We start from the raw sequence: 19,327 nt of genomic DNA, 5'->3' as shown, positions 1-19,327 counted from the left end.
GATTGACATACTAATCATTCATCGCATTAAAAATAAAAAATAATCGAACATCATTTGTATATTTGATCATCACATTGTGAAACCATTAGTATATAGATAGAAGTTTTTGTTTAAAATGTTATACAAAATCGGGTCAAAAATGTCCTACAAAATTACGGCTTAAGCCCATTCACGCCTATAAAAATATGGACATCTCTAATCTATATCTATTGGTCGAGCCTCAGATGTGCATCTCAGAAGAAGACAATGGAATTAGTCACCCGTCAGAAGAGTCACACCCAATCTCATGGTACTCCTACAATGTGTCTCTGGATAGCCTCTGGTCGATCCTCTATCTCCACCATGGGTACTTGTGAGTTAACCTCTCCAAGTTCCTATCTACAGTATGGAGGAGTCTCTTAGTCTTTGTTGTGGAAGTCTTCGCGTCTCTTTCACAATGCCTATGTCTAGGTAGACCCTCGAGTCTTACTAGTCCCACTTCTGTATCATGATCAAATTTTTTTGTAAGAATATTTGTCTCATTAAAAATAATTTCAATTCATAATTTTTTGAAATCCCAAAAAAATCAAACAACTTTAAACACTTAAAAATATCTTTAACTATGGCACCCCATGCAGCATCTCGTGGAAGCACTAGATCTGGATCCCCTCTGAAGTCCATACCTGCATATGGGTAGTCCTCGATGGAAGTGACTTGTTGTTCCCACCAAAGGAAAAAGTCTTGATTAAATGTTATTCTATGGGCCTCGCCACACCCTAGTCTCTTCATCAAATCAACCCATCTACCTATACGTGGATCTCTCAGGATGTTGATGGTTGAGAGAACTTTGGGTCAAAGCCCTAATATGCTCTCAAAGAATAAATTGCAAAGGATGGTACCATACCCAAAATGTTTGGTATTACTCTTTTTTTTTATAGAAGTCAGTTTCTTCTTCAGATTGATCAGGAGGGTTGTACACCAATCAAAGATTGTGGTGAGGCAATCCATTGCTAAGCTAATTGTAACACACAATGCCTAGTGCAACAAAGTTGAACCTGCTACCCTAAAAATAGTAAAAGGGAGAATTTTGAGGGGTATACTCTCCAAATTATTTATTGTGGTCTGTGTCCCTAGCTTTTCATTATTTCTGAGAAAATATATGTGAATGTAATCATCTTTGCTAAGACTGCCTCGGGCCTTCCACTTGCAAGTTAACTGGCTCCCCTCTTTGGGAAAGTCCAGTGATGTAGTAGATATATTCTACTTCAATTCACAAGGGCATTTGACCAATCATAAAAGCATCCTCTCTGGATCCCATTAATCTACGAGCATCTCCAATAACCTTGTGTTGGTTTTCATATTTGGAATTTTGAAGAATTTTAGCAATCCACACCCTCTCAATACATCCAGTGACAGTGGGTCATTCATTACTTCATTCTCTACTGCACTATTCTCTCTTTCTTTCCATGTGATAGTCATCCTACAATTGAAACAACTTCATCCATTAAAAATATTAGTCTTAAATTTTCAATGCGCACATGTGGGTTCACTTCATACACAATTGCATATAGGGCTTACTAATACGCGACTTCGATATGCCCAACCCACGTAGGACCAAAGAAAAAAATCTAAAAATAAATTCTTTACAATAAAAATATTAAAAAATTGTTTGAAATGCACATAGATTCATTAAAGGATTGAATTTGAAGAATACATGGATGTTTGGTAATTGTTCGAGCCGAGAAAGTGGTTGGATTTTGGATGTTTGGTTTTTTTTTTCAAAACACAAATGAGGTTTGTTGGGTCAAAAGATCTATTTGTGACTTATGATATGGAAAGCTTAAAAAAAAACCCCACTTTTACAAATTATATCTTTTATTTTTAATAATTTTATGAACTTTGTGACCTTTTGACCTTGAGTGTTGGGATAGGTTGTCTTTCAGGTTAAATTGAAGACTTTGATATTTTTCTATCGCTTTGATTCCATGGCCGCTGACCCGTCATGGCTAGTATCATTTTTTTTCCCAGACATATAGATTAGGAAAGATCACTTTTCCGTTGCATTATGCATTCTAGCCTCCATACTAAGATATATTGCGTTAGGGTCGACGCCATTATGTTATGATTCTTAAAACCATTTTCACTCGCCAACTTATAAAATCGTGAAATGATGGTAGAGCCTTCCTTTACATGGGATTCCTAGTTAAATCCTCATTGACATATGGGGCCCATGCTACAATGATTGAGTAGGCTCAGGAGTCTTCTGTAATCCCACCATCACTTTTTACGATGAAGCTTCATACTCCTTCTTCTTTGCAGTATTTCCGGCTTTATACCTTAAAGGCTCCTGCATGTTGAATTATACTGCTGCATTACATGTTGACTATTTGTACCGTTTGGCCTTAAGCCAGCTTCAGATGGACTCATGCATAAGCCACTTTTTAACCATGTCTTTTTGCAAAGTCAACCATGCAATCACTTAGCCTCTGCAACTTGATACCTTTTTCCCGTAGAAAGAAAATTCCTTTGAGTGTCATTGACTAGTTTCGTCACCTTGCATTGAGCATAGTAATGTTCCCCTCCCAGGAACTACCACATCTATATTTGGACACTCATTCTTTCCACTGTACCATAGGCATTTTTTTATTTTTATTTTTAGATTTCCATATATGAAAAAGAAAAAAAAATAATATATTCCAAAAAGAGCAGGAATGAGACTTTACTTCCATCATTGTTGGTAGCAAGAGTCAGTTGTGTCACCCTTGAACAAAACACTTAAAATGAGTCTTTCTCCATCAGGATGGGATTTATTTTGACTTAGAAGAGCCATAACCTTGTTATTGAGTCATTACTCCTCCTATTGGTTATCTCTTCCAATCATATGGAGAGTTTGTTTTTGCGTCATGCATGAAAAACTTATACAAAGTTATCATATAATTGCCATATAGTCACAGTTGAGTTCTGCTTTTGTTCAACAGAAGTAAACATGAGTCAGTCTTTCTGCGGTGTCTCTTGACTCATATTCAATCGGCCATACATGGTCTGTTATAGTTATGTTGAGTATCACATCAGTTATTTGGTCCTTTGCTCAGGTTTGTTTGAGAAGGTCTCCATTGGCTTCTGGCTGGAGGGTCTACTCTTATCAACTTCGACATATTGCTCTGAGAGTAGGCCTAGAGACACACCCTGGCCCTATTTCCATCATTGATAGGTGACCTTGTGCTTAACATCAATCAATATTATGGGTCTTTGACTAAGTGGTTTCCCTTGTGTTTGACATCAGCTTACATTATCATACATTGGGATTTGTGTAGTACCTTAGTTTCCATTTGACCCTATTGGTGGATTCCTAACCTCTATGTTAGCTTTCATTATTGGTTGGTTTAGAGGGTTTCTGTCATGCGCTAGCTACATCTTGTGTATGCCGGAAACATGCTTTAGTTTGGTTACTTCATCTTTATTTATCTAATTTCTTCCACATTATTGGTCCATGGGTTAAACCCATATTAGATTGATGTAGGATGCCTTAATGCGTGCCTTCCAGCAGATCTTTTCCCATCGACTCTGACTCATTGCTTTGGGAATAATATCTAAACTCCTTTTATCAGTAACTTAGCATTTGCAGTCATTAGTGGTAGACTCCTTCGCTATCAACAGTGAGAATACATTAATGTCTCTTGATTGATATATTTTATCGAGTGTTCAACTTCAACTCATTTATTCTCACTTGTTAGATTGTACTAGGGTAACTTGAGTCTCATCATCATTATTGGTGAGTTGTCTCGCACTTTTTAACAGTATACATCAATGGCTGGTAATCAAATGATTTCTCACATGGTCGACTTCAGCTCATTTACTCCCATAGTGTAGAAATGTATCATGGCAGTCAGTGAAGACCTCAGGTTGCATCAACATTTCATGGTTTGCATCTCAATACCTCTAGTTTACTGCTAGTGACACCCTCCACCTTATATGTTGTAGTTCATCATCACAACATCCTATATGTTGGCACCTGAGTTGCATGCAGCACCATTATTCCACGTTTTGACTTGGTACATTCTCAGGGTCAGTTTTGTGACTTCAATGATCACATATCTACTTCAACATCATTGATCAATTCTTCTATATGTGATATTGTGACATAGCCTTGATATGTACTTTTGTGGCTATGATAAGATGATCCACTATGTATTTCTCAGTGTTCTTTGTACTTGTATACAATTTGGCTCCACTCTACACTTAATATGTTTACATGATTTACTATCTCTGAGCATGGGTATGCCTGCTTCAGACATGAGCTTTCTTTCTAATCTATTTCATAGGTTTGGTAGGCTGGAAATCGCGTGATCTCCTCCTAAGTCCTTGTTATGAAACCAGCTCAAGAAAAGATAGAAAAGATAGATCAACACCTTAGAATTCAGCCTCTTCGAGGGGGCAACCTCATTTACATTACATAAATGAACAATTCTTGGATGATTCAAATGACAAAACCTCCTTTCTATATATAGGAGTCTAAGGAGTCACAATATAATCCAGCCGACCTAACAATAATAATATAAAGCCACAAAAATAAAAACAGAGGAATTCTATGGGGCACAGTAATAACAATATGGGGGTAATAGGGGCACAACAATATTAATAAGGGGTATAACTACAATAGTAATGGGGTAATCACTAGTATTATAGGGACCCAACATACCCCTCTCCTTCAAAAAAGTGTTGTTCTCAACGCTTGAGTAGTTCTGGATACTTCTGCATAAAATTATCATCCTCCCATGTGGAATCTTCAGTGGATAAGTTCTTCCACTTGATAAGATACTCTGAAATTGAATGATTTCGTAGCTATCGAGCTCTTGTTTCTGTGACTTCTTCCGGTTCCAATATAATTTTTCCTTCCTCGTCAAGTTCTGGCAATATTGTTTGAACTGGGAGCTTGTTGCCTATAACCTTCTTTAAACATGAAACATGGAAAACTGGGTGCAATCGAGAAGCTACAGGAAGCTCCAATTTGTATGCCATAGTACCAATCTTTTGCAACACCTTGTATGAACCATAATACTTTGGTGATAATTTATTATCCTTCTTAGCTTTCTTGAGGGACATTTGCTTATATGGTTGTAGCCGTAGGAATACCCAATCACCTACATCAAAACTTCTTTCGCTGTGATGTTGATCTGCCTGTTGTTTCATTCTATTTTGTGCCAACATGAGGTTATCCTTTAAGAGTTGGAGGACTTGTTGTTGATGTTCGATGTGATGTTCCACTGCGTGAACCTTAGAATTTTCTCTTAAATATGATGTGATGGATGGTGGTTGATACCCATAAAGTGCCATAAATGGGGTCATTTTTGTTGTTGTATGGAAGGAAGTGTTATACCACCATTCAGCCAGAGGCAACCATTTGACCCATTGTGCCTGTTTATCAGATACAAAACAACGAAGATATCCTTCCAAACATTTGTTTACTATCTCAGTTTTCCCATCAGATTGAGGATGATAAGATGAGCTATGAGCTAACTGAGTACCAAGAGAAGAAAATAATTATGTCCAAAAATTTCCAGTGAAAATGGGATCTCTGTCACTTACAATAATGTTTGGGTTCCCATGTAGCTTTTGAATTGTTTAGATAAATGCAGTAGAAACTGTATTGGCTTTAACTGGATGTGATAATGCACAAAAGTGTGCATACTTGGTAAGTGTGTCAACTACCACCATGATGACACTCTTTCTCTCAGACTTGGGTAAACCTATGATAAAATCCATTGAAACCTCCTCCCAACATTGGCTTGGAATGGATAAAGGTTGTAATATACCTGGTGTCTTAATTGTTTCAACTTTATTTTGTTGGTAAACCAAACATTCCGCCACAAACTTTTGAATATATGATTTAAGGCCATCCCAAAAAAATTCCTTCTTAACCCTGTGGTAAGTTTTTAAAAATCCTAAGTGCCCTCCTAAGGGAGAAGTGTGCAATTCCATAAGAATCTTTTGTTTTATCTGGGAATTCTTACAGAGGTATAAGTGATCATTGTACCATAACGAATCATTTTTCCAGCTAAATGTATCAGATGTACTGGAATCTTGTTGTAACTTTCGAACAAGTTCCCACACTTCTTCATCATTCTTCCATTCCTCCCTTGCTTCGTTTATCCAATCTGGTTGGATAATAGAAATGGTGCACAACAATGCTTCCACATCCTCATCCTTTGTTGAGAGTGCATCTGCCACCACATTTTGCTTCCCTTTTTTGTAGATGATTTCAAAGTCATAACCCCACATCTTTGTGACCCACTTTTGTTGCTCTTCAGAGGATAATCTTTGTTCTAAAAAGTATTTAAGGCTATCATGATCCATTTTTACCTTGAAGTGTCTTCCCATTAGGTAGGGTCGCCATTTCTTAAGTGCATGGAGTATTGCCAACATTTCCTTCTCATAAATAGCTTTGCTTAAAAAATTTCCCTTTATTGGATGACTTTCAAAAGCAATGGGTCTTTCATCTTGCATTGGAACAACACCAATTCCATTTCCTGAAGCATCACATTGCACAATAAATGTTTTCGTGAAGTCCGGTGTAGCTAAGACCGGTGCTTGGCACATTGCCTCTTTAAGATGTTCAAAGGCCTTTGTTGCTTCCGAAGTCCATGAAAATGCATATTTCTTCAATAACGTTGTTAGAGGTGCTTCTATTCTCCCATAATTCTTAACAAACTTGCGATAATACCCTGTCAACTTGAAAAATCCTTGCAGATGCTTTATGTATGTGGGGATTTTCCATTCCTTAAGGGCTTTAATTTTGCTAAGGTCTACCTTAACTCCTTCATGAGATACAATTGTTTCTAGTATCTTTTTGCATATAATTGTTTCTCCTTCAATAGTTGTAGCACCCTGTCAACATGTTCAACATGATCCTTCCAAGACTTGTTGTAGATTAGTATATCGTCAAAAAATATTAACACGAATTTTCTAAGGAGTGGTTTGAAAATTGAATTCATCAAACCTTGAAATGTTGAAGGTGCATTGGTAAGGCCAAAAGGCATGACCAAAAATTCATAATGACCCTCATGAGTTCTAAATGTTGTTTTCGGAATGTCTTCAATCTTCATTCTGATTTGATGATATCCTGAACGAAGATCCAACTTGGCGAAGTAAATTGATCCATGCAATTCATCGAGTAATTCGTCAATGACAGGAATAGGGAACTTATCTTTAATAGTGAGCTTGTTGAGCTCCGTATAATCCGGACACATGCGCCATGATCTATCCTTCTTGTGCACCAATACTACTATAGCAGAGAAAGAACTTTGACTCGGTTGAATTATACCAGCCTCTAGCATTTCTACAACCATACGTTCAATTTCACTCTTTTGGACATAGGGATATCTGTACGGCCTGATGTTTGGAGGAACACTTCCTGGAATCTGATGAATAGCATGATCATGATCACGCATAGGTGGGGGACCTTTGGGAGTCTCAAATACCTTGGAATGATTGTCCAGGACTTTTTGGAGATCTGGAGAAATAGATTATTCCGATGTGGAAACATCTAGCGAGCATAATTGTGCAATTACACCTCTTTGCTCCTTTTTTAGAAGCTTTGTCATACCATTAGAGCTGATTATCTTTCCTGGTTTCCCTTCAATACCCCTTAATTCAACTTCATTTCCTTGTATAGAAAATTTCATGAAAATTTCTTGAAAATTAAAAGCTATTGTACCCAGGGATTGTAGCCATTGGACTCCTAGTACAACATCAGCACCTCCCATTAGAATAGAAAGCATTGGGCTAGTCAATACATATTCTCCCATGGATAGCCTGATATTATGGCACTTTCCAGAGCAATTTATTGTTCCTCCATTTGCAATCATCACTTGACACTCTGGTGCTAGATATAGGAAGCAATTCAATTCTTTTGCTACCTTACAATGAATAAAATTGTGGGTGCTTCCTGAATCAATCAAAACTATTACTTTTTTCTTCTTGATTTGTCCTTCTATCTTGATGGTTTGAGGAGTGGTAATTCCTGCCAATGCATTACAAGATATGGTCGGATTTATTTGTTCTTCATATAGGCTTTGTTCCTGGAGTATATCCTCTTCTTTTGAACTTTCTTGCTCATTTTCTTCTTCCTCTTCACAATCTATGTAGAATAATTTCTTCTCAGTACACTTATGACCTTTAGTGTATTTGCTATCACAACTGTAACAAAACCCTTTTGCTCTTTTTTCTTCCAATTATTGTGGTGTCAACCTTATAGGTTGTGGAAGACTAGGGGCAACAACACTTCTGTCTTTATAGTTGTGAGTGGTATGCTTCCTAGTTGCCATAATTTTTCTTTCCATTTTTCTTGCTAACGTGAATGCCTTCTCTAATGAATCAGGTTCCCTAAGGTGAACATCATGTTGGCTATTATCCTTTAAAGACCCTATGAACACATCAATCCTACACTCCTCTGGAATATCTTTTACCCTTATGTTCAATTTTTGGAACTCCTCAATGTGCTCCATTATTGAACCCTTTTGTTTGAGACTTATCAATTGGCTAAAAAAAGTGTTGCTTTTTGTATCCTCATAATGTGATATCAGTTCTTCCGTAAAAATTGCCCAAGTGATAAATTGTTTACGAGAGCAAAGCCATTGATACCATACAAACTGATTTGGTTCCAAATATAAAGTTTCCATATGTACCTTGTGTGTGTTTTGCACATTATTGAGATCGAAGAATTGCTCCATCTGTAATATCCATGTGGTAGGATCCTTGCCATCAAACTTCCTCATATCAATTTTTGGAATATGGTGAGTCTTCGATCCAACATTAGCATCTATGGAATCATTATTAACATTTCTTTTATTCTCATCATGAGTTTCCTTTAGTACCCTTTCACCTTTAGTGCCCATTTCTTGTAGCAACTTATTCATATTTATCTTCAATTCGTCCATGCATGTCTTCAAATCTATCTTCAAATCATCCATCGTAGCTTCCACGCCAATCATCTTAGCTTCTACGCCTTTCTTTAAATAGTCCATCTTAGCCTCTACACCTTTCTTTAAACCATCCATCTTAGCTTCTACATCTTTCTTTAAACCATCCATCTTAGCTTCTACATCTTTCTTTAACTACTGTTGTATATGCTTTTCTTGAATGAGTTGTAGGTTTTAAGGCATTGGAGGAAGTAGAGGGTTTGGACCCTACGAGAACAACCTCAAAAATAGAACCTCTTGTAATACTTCTTCTTCCTTCTTCAGTAGTTTAAGTATTAAGGCTGCTTGTTTGCATACTTCTTGTTGGTTTATGCCCTTTGCTCTATTGGGGTTGTCAACCCATACCCTAGAGTGTATTATTCCCGTAACAGTTATTAGGGTAAATATTATAGGGTTTATGGGGTTGGAGTGATTATTAGTATAAATATTATATGGAGCAAGATATACCACAAGATGCCCAATAAAATTTATGCATGTTATCCGCAGGAGAATCATAAGGACTATGAACATGGGACGGTGAGAAATATATGGTGCAATCATCCTTATTCATGTAATAAGATGCTTAAGGGTCCATTAGACTATATGATATGGTAGTTATGGTAGTTATGTATTGTAATGTATGATAGGCCTACCTTGTTTCTTGTTATAAAATAAGGTTTATTAGATAGTTATTACTTAGAGCGATATGATCAAATGATTAAGGTAGGGTCATTAATGGTTAAAGTTAGACTTTCCTATGTAAGTATATATCAAAATAGATCTATCTTCATTTTTGTTTTACCAAGATTATAAAGGGACCACATCTCACAAGATGCAAACCTACTTTTCAAAGTAGAGATTTGATTCCTCTCTACCATAATTTTCAGCAATAAACTAATGAAATGTTTTAGCTATAAGAATTACAGTAGTTGACATTGAAATATTTTATTTATTATTCACATTCTCTACATTAAAATTTTAATACATGCTCGTCATATTCGAAAATAAAAAACATATATTCATAGGATATTACCTGTCTTGTTGTAATTATTTTTGTTATCAATCTTTTTTAAAATGTTATATATCAACTCCATATTAAACATTAGAGAGATCACAAATCTCCCTCTTAACTTAAATTAGGAAAAACCTATTGATGGAATAAGGACTCTCTCTCTCTCTCTCTATATATATATATATGTGTGTGTGTGTGTGTGTGTGTGTGTGTGTGTGTGTGTGTGTGTATAAATTTTTTATTCAACAAGCGTACTGAAATACTTGATTTATGAATTATGCATTATGTAATATTTTTAATATTATCTTTACATTTCATTTGTGAACTCCATATTAAGTAGTGAATAAATTATATATCTTCCTCATACTAAGAATTAAGTTATTTTTATTATTTCAATTATTGTGTTCTCCTTACTGAAAGTGGAAGGTAACTTTCATCGTATTTGAACTTGAACAGACACATAAACATGTTTTTTCCTTCCAAGGAAGCATTAACAATGTTATATTATTTTAGAACTTTTGATTTTAATAAATTGTTAGAGATTCCTATTGTTTTTTATTCATACTTAATATTAAGGAAAACAAGAAGTGGTGTTAAAGCACTTCCTTGAACTAAGTAGAAGCATTCTTTTTCCCATATTTCAATTTTTTTTCTTATGTATTAAATCAAAATTAAGTTAACGTAATTAGAAGTAAAGTCACTATGTCATCCAAAATATTCACCAATTTAATAAGATCCCTCTAAAATTTTATTTTTTATCCTTATTCCAACAAATGTTGTTATTATTATATTTTTTTTTTCCTTAAAATAGATTTCAACAATTTGAATATTCTTAATTATAATGTATTTTTTCAGAGTTAAGAGTTCAAAAAGACTCTTCACTCATATTGCAGCCTGTCACCCCTCTCATGTCCATTGATATTCTAGCAAGTTGGCTGACCTCTTGGCCAATTATGGCCTCACTCTAAAGAACTCATTGTTAGATAATATCTGGGATCAAAACATATTTGTCTCTCTATTCTCTTAGTGCCAAAAACAAGAAATAATAGACCTCTCCCCCCATAGTGGCTTCCCAAAGGCATTACCTCCCCAGCCACATTAATTTGATAGCTCATCATCCTCCCAACATGCAAACATCTAGCAGAGAAATGAGGAACTAGTCACCTCACGGATGAGAGTTAATAGAAGTGATCATGATAGAAAGTAGGCAAGGTACATGTTAATTACTCAGAAAAAAACTCAAATATATGTTGGTTAGTCATAGATGATAGATCCTCCATAGGAATGATACCAAATATTTATGATTGGAGTAATGCAACTCACTTTCACTAGAACATTTCCATCATGAAAAAACTTGGATGAAGGATAAAAGTATCTCCACAACTCGACATTTCCACCTACATCACTGGGAAATAAATCTATTTATTTCAAAAAACTCAGGTTTGAGGCATAATGACTGTCATCAATTCCTGCAATATTACACCACCCAAGAGCCACCAACTCCTTTATCAGGAAAATTTCAAGGCTTATGATAGTAGTATCCTTTGTAATTGGAGAATTCCAGCAGAGACGACCCACTATATTTGTGCTCAACTTGGATATCAGTTCTACTGTGTGGTGGGTAAGACTCCCGACTATCCATTTTGGTGCTTTTAGTGTTACTTTGTGTTTCTCTAGTTCGATCTTTTGATTGTTAGTATATTGTTTCTATGTATCCTTCCTTCGAATCTCAATTCCTTCCGGAATCATTTCCATCCTAGAGTATTTCTAACATCCCCCCCTTACTTAACACTTTGAAATTGCATCCATTTCTCCTTCTTCACCACTCTCACGATGTCTCCACACCAAATATTATCCTAATATTTACTCTCTCGAAACCATCCCCTTGTCTCATATATGCATTACCCAACCTTTTCACCCCATGACCATTATCCTTGATATACAATTCGCCCTCAACCCACTCATCACCATGACTATATCTTGCTCTAATTCCCCTAGAAGATGAAGAGGAAAAGGTTTCCCCTCCACCTGTTCTCCATGTACTACTTAACAAGGATTGGTACCATATTCTTGGGTTTACACTTAGGCTAGAAACTCTATGGCCAGCTATGAGCAACTCATTCTTGAACGTTTAAGGAAGAGAATTAAATAGGTTGAAGCTACAATCAAATAGGAACAACGTCACTATCCCACTACTCAGGTTACATGTAAGCCATAATTATTTACTAGCTACCCAAACCATGCTGGGTCACTTCCTCATTAAGATCCATTAGACTTAGTAGCAGCCCAACAAGTCCCCAAGCGAGAAATTTTTAATCTCTAGCTTTCATGAAGTCTTATCCCTTTGTTTCATTTTTTTTATTAGTTAAGTAGTAGCCAAACTATGTACTACAATACTCAACCTCAATGTTGTAATTGTTTTCTTTCATATGCAAGCGTCAATTTTTTTTCCATAATATTATGATTTTGCAGCTCAATCTTTGGTTAGGTTTCCTCCTAGGGAGGCGAGAGACTAATAATTTTAGACTATGTAACCTCTTACTAATTTAATATTAAGATTTTACAGCTCAATATTTGGTTAGGTTTCCTGCTAGGGAGGCCAGAGACTAACAATTTTAGGCTATGTAACCTCTTACTAATTTAATAAGTGTCTTATTTATTAAAAAAAAAAACATTTTTGGGGGGTATTGCCTTTTCAAAATTTTCGTTTGTTAGATGTTTATTTTATATTTTATAGTAGTTTTTATTGTTTTAAATTTTTTCCTTCAATAATTTTCTTTAAGAAGACTTACATTTTAAGTTTTTAAATTTGTTTTTCACAAACATTGGTAAAAAATACATTATAAAAGGTTGGGGAAAATCTCCAACAAGTGTTACAAAATTTCTTGGTTTGAGGTTATAAGATAATTTCTCAATCTTTAGATACATAGCTATAAATATCCTTTTGTATTTTGATTCCAAACTTCAAACTTTCCTATCAAGGATAGATTGCATATCATAAACGAAATATATAACATATAACATAGAGAGAAGGAAGGTGGGGTTTGCATGGGTGGTAGTAACTCTTGCTAATGAGAAAAAAATTGAAATTCTTTCTACAAACTAAACTTTTGGAAATTGGTATGAACCAAAGACATAATGTCATACAGATAAAGTGTAACCTTTTTGGGGACAAGCAAGAAAGAAACCATGAAAATTTTAATGCACCACTAGGATGACCATAATTGATGGAGTGGAGTCATTGAAGAAGCCATATTTTTGAGTCATTGCTTCATGATGCTAAGGATAGAGGATTACAATATATTTTTCCACGCTACCATCCATTTTCTCATGAGATTCAATCCTCCATTTGAGATATAGTAAAATGTTTAGAGGCATGTCCATATCCTTGCTTGGAGAGCTCTCCATTTTTTCCAATATTCCTGATACCACTTCCAGTACGAATAACAAATTTGGAATGGTTGTTTTGTGTTTTTGAAGGGATCTATGAGTGGATTGTAACTTCCCAAAATCCATGATTATTACGGTAATAGGGGAGAAGACAAGAGAAACTAGAAGTAGGCTAGTAGTAGGTTCAATTATCCACACAGAGCACTCAACGAAACATATTATTTCAAAAGTAAACCAAATGTTTATATCAAATTTCATTTTCTCTCCATAAGACATCCCATAGTGGAATCATGGGAAAGGACAAAGGTAGTCATATCCAGGACTACATACACGTTTGTTATTCATGGTGGGGGAGGTGGACAAGTGTTTTGCATCATGCAAGGAGATAGATTATGGATCCAATTGGTACTACGATGAATTTACACTTGGTCAAACATTATGCTATAGGATTGGATGAATGGAATAGATTTCCTTAAATGGCCCCCTCCCCCCTTGTTTCATGGTTATATCTTGATTGGCCCAGAAATCTTCCATTTGATTATGTTCTAATTTTAATATGAAACCACTCAACCTTCAATGCTAAGTGAAAAAATTAGTGCCCAAGGGGAAACTCAATTAGCGATGTCCATGAAAATAATGTTATGTTTGAGGAGGTTCAAGGTTCAAATCCCTTGACTCACTTGTGCTTGTGGAAGGGGTATATGCAAGAACCTAGAGCTAATAGTGATAGTGGTAGGAATTGACCAAGTGTCACACAAGTATGAGACCAACCCAATTGTTTATTCCTCTAGATACAAAAAAAAATTATAAGAAAAAGACTTGGTCTAAAATTGGGTTTATGATGGATGCCAATATTACATCTTTTGCATTTTGTCCTTTTACTAAGAAATTACTATCTAGCCATTACCAAACATTATTAATCATTTTGGCTATAAAAATATGATTAGAGAAATTCCTTTTAAGAAGAACATATGCTTCCATTGAATTTTTAGTTTTGATTTCAAATTTCGAAGTGACTTTTCCTTTGTTCCTCCCGGAAAAAAGATACCCCATCCCCTCTTACACCTACATCCCATAAATTGCCTTTCAAGGATCTACTAAAGAATAAAGCATAGCATGCACACATTTACAACCATTTAGAGAAATCATTTTAGTGTAACTAAAGATGTCAATATGATTTTGTGGGAATTTTAGCAATTTTTTCTCTTTTGAATTGCCCAAATCAATGGAAGTCAACTAACATGATTTCTCGAATTCATCTAACTAGGAAACTATTTAGCACGAGGAAGTATGGAAGAGGAATTCGTGGAGAGTGCACTGGGATTTTTATAACATGTTTAGGAAAAAGGATGGTTTCCTTGAATATGGCTTTATTTAGAGCTAGCTATAGCTTCCATCACAAAATTTGATTGGTAGCCATCTAGAATGATTTGAAACTTTCCTTGGAGTCAAAGAATCCATCATATTGTTTATTGTAGTTTGAAAACAAATCCTACTATGTTATTAGAAATGTGTTGTGAGGATGAAGATTTTCTTTCAAGTTATTTAAATTTAAATTATTATGTTAAATAAAATATTTTTAGATTTAAAATTGTAAAATGAAATAACTATCTTTCATTTTTTAAAATGACAATATTCATGCTATATTTTGTGAATTAAAAATTCGCATAATAATGAAAAAAGGGTAGGCTTACCTTAGCCTACCTTAGCCTACCCTAGCCTAGTCTACCCTATACTACCCTACCCTAACTTGGCCTAGCCTATTCTAACCTAGCCTAACATATCCTAAACTAGATATGCTAACCTAGCCTAAGTAAGCCTAACCTAAGCTAACCTAACCTAACATAGGCTAGCCTAAACTAACCTAAATAATCTTATTCTAGCTTGTCCTATATTATCCTATTCTAGCCTAGCCTATCTTAGCATAGCTTAACCTATGTTACACTATGTTAGCCTGGCCTACCATAACCTAGCCTAGCCTACCATAGCATAGCCTACCATGTGTTATCCCACCATAGCCTAATCTTGCCTAGCCTAGCTAGGTTTGGCCTAGACTAGCATAGCCTAGCCTTGCCTAGCATAGCCTAGCCTAGCCTAGCCTTTCCTAGCATAGCGTAGCCTAGCATAACCTTGCCTAAACTTGTCGAGCCTACTCTATGCTAGCTTAGACTAGCCTACCATACCCTAACCTAGCCTAGCCTACCCTATCTAGCCTACCCTACCCTAGTCGTGCCTAACCTACCCTACCCTAGCTTACACTAGGATACCCTACCTTAGCCTAGCCTAGCCTATCCTAGCCTAGACTAACCTATCCTACCCTAACCTACTCTATCTTATCCTATTCTACCCTAGTATACCTTAGCATACCCTCGCCTAACTTACTCTACCCTACCATACCCTACCTGTGTATACCATAGCCTAGACTAGCCTACCGTAGCCAACCCTATCCTACCCTAGCCTAGCATAGCCTAGCCTAGCCTACCCACCTTAGCCTAGCATAACCTAGGTTGTCCTAACGTACCCTAGCCTAGACTAGCAAGGTCTAGCCTAGCGTAGCCTACCTAGCCCTAACCTATCCTACCCTAGACTAGCCTACGCAGCCCTACCTTACGCTAACCTACCTATCCTAGCATAGCCTACCCTAACCTACCTTATCCTAGCCTACCCTACACTACCTTGCCCTACCATAACATAGCTTAGCATACCCTATTTTACTTAGCCTACCAGGATTACCCTTAACCTAGCCTACCCTACCATGGCCTACCCTAGCCTAACCTAGCCTAGCCTACCCAACCTTACACTACCCTACTCAAAGCTAAGCTAGCCTAGCCTACCTTATCATATCCTACCCTAACCTAGCCTACCCTAGCCTAGTCTAGCCTAACCTAGCCTACCCTAACCTAGCCTACCCTAGACAAGCCTACCTTACCCTAACCTAACCTAACCTAACCAACCCTACCCTACCCTACCCTACCCTAACATAATCTACCATACACTAGCCTAATGTAGCCTACCCTATCATACACTAGCCTACCCTACCTTAGCCTACCCTAGCCTAGCCTAGCCTATCCTACCCTACCCTACCATACCCTAGACTTTCCTAGTGTATTCTGCCCTAGCCTATCCTAGAAAATTCTACCCTACCCTAGCCTAACCTAGCATACCCTACCCTAGCCTACCTTGGCCTAGCCTTGCTTACCCTATCCTGCCCTAGCCTAACCTAGCCTAGCCTAACATACCCTAACTTAACCTAGTGTAACCTAACCTCACCTAACCTAGTCTAACCTAGCCTACCCTATTGTACCCTAGCCTACACTAAATTATCCTACCCTACCGTAAATTACCCTAGCCTAGCCTAGCCTATGCTAGAGAATGTATAAAACTCATAACGTTGAATGTTATATTTTTTTAATTAATAATTCACTTAAGTTAAAATATAAAATATTTAATACAATAAAGATCATGTTAGAGATGGAAATTAAAATGTAAAATATTGAATATAGTAAAGATCATATTAGAGAGAAAGAGAGATCATTCATTTAAAAATGAAAGTTAAAATGTAAATTATTTAATATAGTAAAGATTATATGAGAGAGCATTTAATTGGTTTAGTCTTTGTTGTTAAAGCATTTTTGTTATTGAGTGGTTATAGGTTTAATTATCTCAACAGTCTCAGGGCGAAGTTGATCATTTCTAGTCGATCTACTTGGTACAACTATTTTCTTTTATGGACGTAGCAATCACCAATCTAAAGACCATGAGCTCCATAGAAAATAGCATATATATATATATATTTCAAAACTCAAGATATTTCAAAAATAGTTTATAAATGATAGGTTAAATTGCACTTTTTTTTAATAATATTTTAACTCTAAGTGATAATATCTAATAGCTTCACCTAACATCAATGCTACCATTTATGCCAACAAATAATATAGACTATACATTTTAGTTTAACAATAGTGATGTTTTGTTTGGATGGGGTACATTTAAATAATTAGTTGAAAAATGTTACCTTTTCACATAAGTTCAAATAAATTTTAATATGTTTTATCTTTCATAACTTAATTAATAATATGCTTATGATTTCTAAAATCATATAATTGACAACATAAATAATAATAGTAATTTTATTTTTAATTAAAAAAACTTCGTAAACCATTAATATGAACAAATTATTTTAAATTTATTTATTTATTTATCTCTAATTATATAATATTTAAAACATACCTATTTAAAAAATTAAAATAAAATTATTAAAATGACCTTCATATTGATCACTTGTAGACTTTTTCCTTTGAAAGCGCAACTCAAAAGAACTTTTTTCTATCCACACATTCTTTTACTTCACAAATGGACTACGTGCACAGTCGTATTCCTCATTGTAGGTGTGTCTACCTTAGAAGTGGATAAAAAGTAATAGACTCTTAAAAAATATGTACTATTGAATGGGGTTTAGGGAACCGATACACATGTATCTTTCTGAAAGGTATCACTAGCATTTGCACCAGATGTTGCAAAGGAAATGTCGTAAGGCATAAATTCAATAAGAATCATGACATATAAAAAATAATTCAAGATAAAAATTAGCAAACAAAATGCCATTCAAAGCTAGGAGATAAAGGGCTCTGCAACTCAAACCCTAACAGCGGTAAAGCGGTGAAAACCTAAGGAAGTCGTGATGAATGTGTGGACAACCGACGCAGTCCAGTCCAACAAAACTGTCAGCGGTGAAAGCAGAAAAGGAATGACAGAAAATGTCACGAGGGGAGAGATTCCCTCCTACCGAGAAGTGGTGGTAGGAGACGGACAAAGCAGCCAGGAGTTAAAGGAACGGAAGAGCACGGGCCCGGTGATAGGAGCGGCCTGGCAATTAGGCCGTAGAGGAAAGCTCCTGCCATGTACAACAGAGAAACCCAGATATGTGATCCCAACGAACAAGCTGGAAAAGTACCGAAGTTACATGAGGGACCATGCCCTTATCTGCAAGTTTGTCAGAGTCTGGTTGTCGGAAAGGGACCTCACCAAGTGGATACAGCAAAAATGGCAGCCTCAAGGCCACATCGAGCTCAAGCTGGGAACGAAAGGCTTCTTTACGGTAATCTTCTCTAACCTGAAAGATAGAGAATAGGTTTTTGATAATGGCCCATATTTTTATAATAATGCCGGTTTGTTGTTGCGTTTCTGGGAAGGCTGCTATAAACCTAACAAGGAAAGCTTTCTGGTTGCTCCTGTCTGTGTCCGTCTATTTGAGCTTCCCACAAACTTCTGGGACCCGGATATCCTGGAAGGAATAGGCAACTCAATAGGAAGCTTTGTGAAAATAGCAGATACTACAAAGAAAGGTAGATACACCTCGTATGCCAGGATTTGTGTATACATGAACCTAGCAAACCCCATCCCCGACACTATAGAGCTTGAATACCATGAAGAGATCTCGCAGCAGAGCATAGACTATGAACACATCCCGTTTAGGTGTCGTAGATGCCATACCCATGGCCATCTAGCAAAGGAATTCCCAATAGCCCGAGAGGAAGAAGAAAATAGAAGGCCCCAAAGAAACAAGAGAGAGTCGGATCAGGAGGAATTCCAACAGGTGAGAAACAAAAAGAAAGCCAACAAGGAACCCACCCAAAGAGATAGGAAAGGCAAACAACCTCACACAGCGAAACCAAATAGTTTCACAATACTGCAGGTAGAAGAGGATGGGGAGATCAGCACATGGAAAAGCAAGAGGATAAAGGCTCACACTGCAGTGAAACCAATGAAAGGATCCTAGCTAAAAGAAAAGCCCCGAGTGAGACGGAAGAACAGGATAAGGAAATAGAGGAACAAACGGATCAGATGGAGACAGACCAGGAGTCTAGTAGGGAGGACCTAAGCTAGGAAGAGGAAGTGTTGGAAAATCTGTTGCACGAATGGATGAACCTGGATGAGAGGTTTATCCCCGAAGAGCAAAAGAAGTTGTATACTAAAACCTTCCAACAAT

The sequence above is a fragment of the Pinus tabuliformis genome, chromosome 1_2 (assembly GCF_031772625.1).
Source record: "Pinus tabuliformis cultivar Carrire ecotype Pingquan chromosome 1_2, CPIR1, whole genome shotgun sequence".
NCBI classification, from domain to species: Eukaryota; Viridiplantae; Streptophyta; class Pinopsida; order Pinales; family Pinaceae; genus Pinus; species Pinus tabuliformis.
The sequence above is the reverse complement of the archived record's forward strand: the minus strand, read 5'-3'. Positions refer to the sequence as shown.